This window comes from Nicotiana attenuata, unplaced genomic scaffold, assembly GCF_001879085.1.
Source record: "Nicotiana attenuata strain UT unplaced genomic scaffold, NIATTr2, whole genome shotgun sequence".
Lineage (NCBI taxonomy): Eukaryota > Viridiplantae > Streptophyta > Magnoliopsida > Solanales > Solanaceae > Nicotiana > Nicotiana attenuata.
The window spans coordinates 236,994-247,266 of record NW_017671037.1 but is presented as its reverse complement, the minus strand read 5'-3'; positions in this window follow the sequence as shown (position 1 = coordinate 247,266).

Genomic DNA, 10,273 nt, shown 5'->3' with positions numbered 1-10,273 from the left:
TGACAAAAAGGTGGTCTTCCATGTGTGCAAATCAATGAGGCAACCAAATAGTAATGAAGTTTGTTCATTTGTGGATTTGGTGACCGACGCGATAATTGATGATTGTAGTGCAACAATGAATGTTGAGGACAAATTTAAAGGCCAGTTTGCTTAACCTAGATGATGATGAGGAGAGTGATGGCTGTGGAGTGTGTAAATGTATTGCAAGGCATGGGTTCGTATACTTATGAGCCCCGAAAGCTATCTTTGGATGTTGAAAACCGGGAGACTCCGCCAACAAAGCCCTCTATCGAGGAGCCTCCTACCCTGGAGTTAAAGCCATTGCACCCGCACCTCAGGTATGAATTCCTTAGCCCTTCTTCTACTTTACCAGTTATTCTTTCTTTGTGCCCCTTTATCCTTCATAGCACTTATTTATCTCTTGTTATAAATAGTGTAATACTTATAATCCCAAAATAATTCTCATTCCCGAATTTACGTCGATTAATTTTACGACAAAACTTTAACGTACGACGACGCTTTAACGTATGAAAATGCTAAATATAATATCTCATTTTCGGACTTTCATCACTTTACTTATGGCGTACTTTCATGCACGAAAACCTGGGGTGTAGCATCATTCCCCCCTTTGGAACATTCGTCCTCGAATGTTGACTGATGCTCTTATCATTTTCGTAACTTATAGCTCTTGTGAATACATTATTACTCTTCTTGCCATTCAAGCAGTTGCTCTATGAATAAATTCAAAGTCTAGGCTATACCCCCCCCCCCCTTTTGTCTCTTTGCTCATATCATGACCTGTGGTCGAAATCTTCCTAATCTTGCAGCTTCTGTTACCTTTTGTCATGCATCCTGTATGACGCTGGCTTTGTAGGTGCACTTATGCGATTCATCTTTCCTTTTTCCTTTTATCTTTTAGTCAATTTGTAGGCCTTACTTTGTATATGCAAGGCTTAATAGGATGCCTCTCTGGGCTTCTATAGGTATACTGAAGTCCTTTGCTCGATACTTTATAGAACTTGCGAATATTGCTATATCTCATCGCATAGGTCCGCTTAACCATCCGTATGAATTTATGCCATAACGCTTACTTTAATTTATCGTTACTGAGGCTGCTACCAAGTCCCAGCTCACTCTTGTTGCTCCATATGTATAAGTTCAAGTCCTTTAATGCTTCCTCATTACTGTTCATCTTTAGAATGACGGGCTAATCTTATCTTATACTTTATAACTTTTGTCCATCCATTGTTGATTTGCCTTAATATTGATCTACAATATACCATTGATAACTTAACCTTTTATGTAATATTGCTGCTAGGATTCATCTTTTATCGGGGAACGTCTGAAATGATTAGATTGATCCACCTGGGGGTTTTCATAACCGTACCTCACAGCATCCCAATGCGATTCACCTTGCGTGGGTACTTTAATCCTGTCCAATTCATAAGATCTGTTTCTTTTCTTCATTGAATCATTACTCAATCGAAGGCCCAAACGTCATCTTTTATCTATCACAATTGCACCCTCATTCTATTACCAGGGTGGCATTCTAAATTCTATTAGTCTTAGACTCCTTTGAGTTCATTCAGGCTATTGTGAGCTTTGTATAATTTAGAGAAACCATCTGCTCTTCTTGTTTTCATGGGCTTAATCTTGAGGACTTATCCATTTTGTTACTTTCCCATTCGCATATTCTTATCCTTGCTCCTGTCTTGTAGAACCTTGTCGCTTCACCGTACAATAACTTGTTACTTACACATCTCTATTTATATTACTTGCAACCTTTCAACTTGCTTGCATCATAGATTTCCTTTTTGTCATTTAGAACATCAAGCGAGACATAACATCGTCTCTAACTCTTCTTTACTCTCTTAGTCAAGCTTTTCGATACCTAGACCATAGACTGTAAGGTATGCTACTGACGATGCCACTATTATTCCTAGATAATGAATCCCAACACTTCTAGCCTTCTATCCGAAGTATGGACTATTCACATATTCTGCATTGAGTATCTCGTACGCTGTTCACCTTTACCTTTCTTACCTTAAAATCTCGCATCGTATCTTCTATCTCTTTCATGACCTCCCTTCCACATAGGTATAATTCACGTCCATAACTTGAAGCTCTATTATAACACTTGCACCTCTGGTGCATACACAATCTGGTTGGAGATTTATACTGACTTCTTATAAGGCTGGTACTTTTCGAACTGGCTTTATTGTAGTGCAGTTATAGAATATGGTTGTTGTACTATCTCTCAGATACCTCTGATATTAAGAGTGGTCCTGTAATGTTTTTCGATCACGATTTCTATAATTTCCTAAGTCCAATAATCAGACTCCTGATTTACTTAGTTGATGTAACTCTTTAGTTTCCTCTTCCCTCTGATCAATCTTTATGTAGGTTTAAGCTATCTTTCAATCTGCGGCTCATGTTATTAGTTATTACCTTAGCCTTTCATGGGCTTTATGGAATATTTATGGTGCAATCTTCTAACAATTCAATCCTTTGTCTATGCCATGGGCTCAATTCTTTCTTTTAGCTTATCTCGGAGTCTTCTATGGCTGTATGATTGTCAATAAATATGCTGCCTGGATAATTCTCCAAATTCTAGAGTCTATCCACAACATACTAGCTCTGGATCATTGATCGAATAATTCTTTCGTTCCATCTTAGCTTTCTTTCAACGTAAGCTATTACTTTTCCTGGTCTTTCTGCCCCCTTGTTGCATCCATACTTAGCTTATCTTAGTGCCCACACTTGCCAGAGTTTTCACACAACTCATATGATCTCAAATATTATTTTTAATTCTTACTTCCAGTTCATTAACCACAGTAGGTGTCACTTTCCTTTAGATCATGCCAAAAGAAAGAAGGAAGTGCCTTAACATACCTGGAGATTACACCTATATTGGATGAGACATCCTTAACGACAATGTCATCCCTGATATATGCCTCACGCTAAAAGAGAATTTTCGTGATCTCATCATTCCAATATTTTCCAACACTTTGCATGTTCTGAGCAGAATTAATGTGCACTCTAATTTAGCCATCATGGCTTAATCCTATTCCAACAATAATCTGATGGAATAATATTCTTGAAATGGTGAATACTATAATTTGCTTCTAAAGTTTTTGTGAACATTGAACCAAGGAATGGATTTTTAAGTATAAAACTTGTTCCAATCGTTTTTTTTAAGCTTCTGACCCTTTATTTCAACCCAACCTCTCATTAGTATTGTAACCACTAAGATTACTACAGACTTCTCTTCCAATCAGCTCCCTCAACTCAGAACACTTTCTAATCTTTCCATTTTCAATTGGAGCTGTCGAAACACATCAAAGGAATCTTAAATGAACTTCAATTGCCTTTTTCCCATTATTTTCATTCTCAGATACTAAGACAAATAAAAGGGAAAATAAGAAAACCGTTACAGATATATGTGAGGACAACATTTGTAGTTGAACTAAAAATAATGGACAATGACAAGTTCTATAAAATCTTAGGAGAAAATGCCGAAAACTCACTTGTTGTAGTATTTTCTATTGTTTGCTTTCTAAAAGCAATACTAGCCGTACATTATCTTTAGCCAAATGAGATATACTTATCTCTTTAAAAGTTGCCATCTAGCAAATTAATGAATGAGTCACTTTGCTTGATATGTATTACTGCCACGTGATTTTCTTATCCCAATCATTTTAAATAATTTATCCACATAATTAAGAATCATCTCAACTTAAAATACTATTCACTTTTAACACACTTTATATATATACCCTACTATCGTGGTCATATGGTACCTTGCATGGTACTAGTTTATAATTATCAGGTATTATCGCTCGACCCGTGTTTTATCCCAAATTGGCCACTTTCAACGAAACTCCTTTTCTTTAATTCGTGTACCCCTTTATCCTTCATAGCACTTATTTATCGCTTGTTATAAATAGCGTAATACTTATAATCCCAAAATAATTCTCATTCCCGAATTTACGTCGACTAATTTTACGACAAAACTTTAACGTACGACGACACTTTAACGTATGAAAATGCTAAATATAATATCTCATTTTCAGACTTTCATCACTTTACTTATGGCGTACTTTCATGCACGAAAACCTGGGGTGTAACACCTTGCTTGAGGTCTTATAGTTGTTATCACTTGGTACAAGTGTGGTTCATGCCTTTCTTGAGGTCTTACAGATTCCACATGCCTTTGAGGTCATACAGTTTTTGTTGTTGCCTGATGTAGGTCTTACGAGACCGAGGCTGTCCGCATATGGTCTTGTGGCCTCCGGTTTTGATAAGTCGATGGGGGTGGTGATTGGCGGTAGTCCCCGAGTCATCGAGGGTTTCTTGGCTCGGGAGCCATTACTTGTAATCTTAGTACTGCCTCATTGAGGGCTTATGATTTCAGGGTTTCCGACCTGGAGGTCACGTGGCCTTGAATTTTTGGCGCCAGTCCCCGAGTCTTCGGGACGTTTTTGGCTCTGGAGTTGTTTTGTGATCTTAACGTTGCCTCATTCAGGGCTTATGAGTTTGGAGCTCCGACCCGGGGGTCGCATTGTTCCGAGTTGGTTACGCCAGTTCCGAGTATTCGGGACGTTTTTGACAGAGGAGCCGTTTTTGCAAAAATACCGAGCTTCTTCGAAACGCAAAATGCTTTTCGAAAGTATTCTTTGATTGCTTGGTACAAGTATACATGTCTTTCCTTTTGAGGGCTCAGCTATTCTTTGTGGGCACTGTTCGTTCGACCGTTTGGCCCGGTATATTGTTTTTCCTATCGAGACCCTGTTCAGCATATCTTAGCTTCTCCGAGGAGGTGATCCTCCGGGGGGATACCCCCCAGTATTCGAGGTTGATTGCAAGAGAAGCCTTGAATATTTGTTGAGTTTTCCTTCGGAAGCATATAGATGTTGCCTCATTAAAAACCATGCCGGTAAAACCCTTCTTCGGATAAAAACCCGATCGAAGGAAAAGAGTGCAACGCATACTTTTGAAGCCTAAGGCCTTCGAGTTGGGAAGCGCTTCAGCTGTTTCGATTGGATACCTGTACTTAGGTTAGTTTAAGATGTAATTGACAAAGGGAGGCGATCATACCTTTAGTGCTGACGGCGCTTCGGCCCCTGATATGTTTTGATCGTTTGTCACGGGGACGCGGTACGGTCCTTTGCTTCGTTCGATCGGACTTAGCCGAGGGTGTAGCTCGCTTTCGCTATTTCACTGTTTGCTTATCCTTTGGCTCTTTCGAAGGTGGAGGTACTGGCGTCGGCGCTACGTCATGTACCGCGAACACTTCTCTTGGCTCACGTTGTTCCCTGTAGATGGTTTTTATCTCATCCTTTGTCGGTAACTTCATCATTTGATGAAGGGTTGATGGTATTGCTCTCATGCAGTGTATCCATGGCCTTCCGAGCAAGGCATTGTATCTCATGTCTCCTTCGATGACATGGAATTTGGCATTTTGGGTTGTGCCGGCCACATTGATTGGGAGGGTGATTTCCCCTTTCGTTGTTTCGCTCGCCATGTTGAATCCGTTGAGGACTCGAGAGGCGGGCACGATTTGGTCAAGCATCCCAAGCTGCTCTAGAGGCGGGCAGAAGATTACCAGTGCGTCGTTGTGAGGTTGAGACAAGTTCTCGATGTCCTCGTCGCTGAATGTGAGAGCATCCTCGGGTATGTAACCCCGAGTTCGCTTTTCTCTGGTGATGGATATTTTTGTTCTTCTGATCATGGGTTCCTGTGGGGCATCGATGCCTCCCAAGATCATGTGGATGACATGCTGTGGCTCATTTGTTTCATTCTTCTTGGTCTCCTCTCTTTCCCGGAACTGGTTTTTGGCCCGGTCGCTGAGGAATTTTCGGAGGTGACCTTTGCTCTATAGTCGGGATACTTCATCCGGGAGCTGATGGCAATCTTCGGTTTTGTGGCCGTGCGTGTTATGGAATTCACACACCAAGTTATGATTTCTTTGCGAAGGATCTGATTGTACAGGCCTTGGCCACCTGGTGTCTCTAATTTTATTGATGGCGAATATGATGTCCGAAACATCGACATTGAAGTTGTATTCCAACAAGCGGGGTGCCTCTGCCAGCCCTGCGCGCCTATCAAACTCGGCTCTGCTAACGAGTCCCCGGGGGTTCTGCCCTCGGCCTGTACTTTGATCATCCGGGGTATGTCACGCCTCGGGGCATTTCTCTTGTCTTCAGTGTATGGCTTGTACCTTTCTTTGTTTGGCTTCGGCTCCTTCGCTAGAAACCTGCTTGGATATACCGAGCCCGAGGGGGCTCCTTGTTGGTCGTCTTCGACCCTAATCTTTGAATTGTATCGGTTGTGGACGTCCGACCAAAACACGGCCTGATATTCGACTAGGTTCTGTTTCAGCTATTTCGAAGCCACCAAGCTTCGTTCATTCAGATCTTGAGTGAAGGCCTGCACTTCCCAGACATCAGAGACCGGTTTTAGTTCCATTCGTTCCATTTGAAAGCGAGATACGAACCATTGCAGCATTTCATTCTCCCTCTACTTAATCTTGAAGACGTCAGATTTCCTTGTTGCTACTTTGATGGCACCAGCATGTGCCTTTATGAAAGAATCTACCAGCATGGCAAATGAATCTATCGAGTTTGGGGCCAGGTTGTGATACCACATCATTGCCCCTTTAGAAAGTGTTTCTCCGAACATCTTCAGTAGGATGGACTCGATCTCGTCGTCCTTTAGGTCGTTGCCTTTCACTGCACAAGTGTTAGCAGTAATGTGCTCATTGGGGTCTGAGGTTCCGTTGTACTTCGGAAGGTCTGGCATTCTGAACTTCTTCGGAATGGGTTTTAGAGCCGGTTTGTGTGGGAACGGCTTTTGCACGAACTTCTTTGAATCCACACCTTTCAGGATCGGGGGTGCTCCCGACTCGATCCTCTTTGTGAGGTACTCGAGCATCTTTATGATGGCAGGGTCAACTGCCGACCCATTGTTGCTTGACCTCTCTAGTACCTGCTCGTCTAGGGGAGCCGTCCCCGGTGCTACCGTGCTCGGAGTTTTTCGGTGACTTTGCAGCTGAGCAATCGCCAGCTGTTGTGCCTGTAACATTTCAAGAATAACGTGAAGGCTAACCTCTCGTTCTTCCCTAGCTGGGGTTTTTTGCGCTTCTTGTTGATCTTCTTGGTGTATGCTCCTATTGGTGTAGGAGCTTATTTCGACGTGTTGAGCGTTGCACGAGACCACATCCACGGGAATTGATTCTGGTGCATTCTCAGGGTTTTGTTGTGGCACACCAACACCCGGGAGGTCAACACCATTTTCTCCATGGTCTTCAAGATTGATGTTTTCACGTGCGTCTACTAAGTTAGACATTTTGACCTGAAATCAAAGATCTTGGACAAGAAACAGTGCGAAAGATAACTTGCGTTACGTAGTTAATCCAGCAAGAAAATAATCACTATTATTATTAGCCCCACGGTGGGCGCCAAACTGTTTACCTTGAAAATGGTAATTACAATTAGATTTGAATTTTTGCTTCTAAAAATACGTGATCTAGTTTTATGCCAGTTTTTTAGACCGTAGATGTTAAGTAAGAGATTCGAATACGAGATAAGAGCTTGAAAATGAGGTGATAACCATACTGATAGGCTGATAAGCGGGGCTTCGAGCTTGCTTATTCGGGGCCTCGAGGACGAGCCTTGTACACCGCCGTGGGCAGTCGATGGAGGGACTAACAATTATGATAGATTCAATGATGGCTCTTTATGGCCAATAATAAGCAATAAATGGAGAACAATAAATAGAACACATTGAATGTAAGCAATAAATGAAAATAATGAGCTCAAGAGAATATGTTACAGAGCATAGAGAATGTTCTTATGTATTTTGAATTGAGCAACAGATCCCTCCAAAATGACAAGGATTCCCCTTGATATATGAGGGGGAACATAGTACAAATGCATTGATTACAAAGATATGGGATAGGTATAGCCACTTAATGCCATGATACGGGTTAGAGCTAGTCCTCTAAACTTTGTCAACTCTAGTCTTACGCCTAGGGAACTCCCCACTTTTCTACCATAACCGTCGACTTGCACTGCCTCGAGTTTGGACACCGATGGCCCCTCGGGATACATCTCGACCGTAGTCTTGAGCCTTTGGAAAACATGCTTACGAGGCGTTTGTAATGGCCAAAAATTGAACCCTCCGATTTTACTGCATACACAACATTACAATATGCTAAGGGAACGAAGAGGTTGTCTTATTTAGTTAGAGTTTGATGGGAGTATTTGAGAAGAGGTTGTTTTGTCTCTCATTGGAAAGAGAAAGAAAGGAAGGGGTGTTTAAAATCAGTTATTTGTCTTATATAGTTTGAATATTTTTGAGGGTGTTTTGGAGGGAAATTGAAATTTGACTATATTTTTAATAGTCAAGAATGTGCACTTGGGAACTTGCGGCAATTGAGCTTTGGGCCATTTAAGTTGCCCGGAATTAATATTTCTATCACCCGTTATTTCATTAATTAAAAATGTTTTTGTCTTTTTGATGTAACAACCCGCCCGGTCGTTTCATGGGTTACAGCCCCGTTTTCTCCAATTCAGCTTTTTTATGTGTTGTTCAGCTATATTTCGTCGTATCGTGTTGGTTGGTTCGAGTTTGGAGTAGTTTTGTAGTGAAATGAGACACTTAGTCTCTTAAGTTGGCCATTTAGTTGGAAAAGTCAAACGGAAGTTGACTTGTGAGTAAATGATCTCGGAATTTAGTTTTTATGATTTGGATAGCTTCGTTAGGTGATTTGGGACTTAGGAACATGATCGGAATGTATTTTAGAGATCCCTTGTAGATTTAGGCTTGAATTGGCAAAATTGGAATTTTGGCATTTTCCGGTTGGTCGTCGAAATTTTGATATCGGGGTCGGAATGGAATTCTGGAAATTGGAGTAGGTCCGTTGTATCATTTGTGACTTGTGTGCAAAATTTAGGTCATTCGGATGAGGTGATAGTTTGCGGAATTCGGAAGTTTTAGAATCCTTAGGCTTGAATCCGAGGGTCTTTTGATGTTTCGATGTTGTTTTGATTGTTCCGAAGGTTGGTATAAGTTTGAATAGTGATATGTGACGTGTTCGTATCTTTGGTTGAGATCCCGGAGGCCTCGGGATGATTTGGGAAGGTTGTCGGAAAGTTTGGTTGTTGTTATTGAGTAGCTTCAGATGTTGTTCCTGTCATAACCGCACCTACGGAGTGGGAAACGCAGGTGCAATGTCCGCAGGAGCGAGGAAGCAGCCACAGATATGGCCACAAGCGAAATGCCCAGAAGCCGCAGGTGCGAAAGATATTACGCACTTGCGGGACCGCAGGTGCGGGTAGAGAGCGCCGGTGCGGTTTAATGGAAATAAGTGAAAACCGCATATGCGGTTGGTTAGACCGCAAAAGTGGGAAAAGGACCGCATGTGCGGAATCCCTGGGTCAGAAAGTATATAAGCTTCCCTTCGCGATTTTCAGCCTTGTTTCACTATTTTGAGACGGGCTTTGAGCTTTTTGAGAGGATTTGAAGAGGGATTCAAGGGGTACCACTTGGAGGTAAGATTTTTGAACTCAATACTCGATTCTATGGAGATTTCTAACTGATTAGGCATGAAATTAGTGGAATTTAACGGTTAAAATTGGAGAATTACGGCTTGGAATTTGAGAGATTAAATAGGGGATTTGAGGGGCCATTTAAGGTCAGATCTTGATGTTCTTGATATGTGTAGACTCGTGGGAGGATAAGGATTCTAGTGATGTGATTTTTATCGAATTTCGAGATGTCGGCCCGGGTTTGACCAATTTCGGGATTTGTTGATGTAATTTGATTATTTTCGCGTGGGCTTTGTTCCTTTAGCCTATTTTGATGTTAAGATTCTGATTTTGGATAGATTTGGGGCGAGTTGAGGCCGTGTCGAGGGGAAAGGGCATCGCGGAGTAGAATTTCATCCGGTTTGAGGTAAGTAACAATTGTAAATCTAGACCTGAGGGTAGAAACCCCTGAATTTTGTACTGTTTTGATAAATGAGGTGACGCACGTGTTAGGTAACGGGCGTGTGGGCATGCACCGGTAGGGATTGTGACTTGGTTCGTCCCATATTAACTGTAGAGTTGCTTATTTTGATTAAACTCTATACGATATCTATGTGCTTTAGAAATGAACCTGTTAATTTGGGCCGAATGCCATGTTTGGGGCCTTGTGTTAAACTGTTTGAACCCTCAGGGGTATTTTACTCTTTTCCTCACACTGTTTTGATTTTGAAAGCATATCCTCA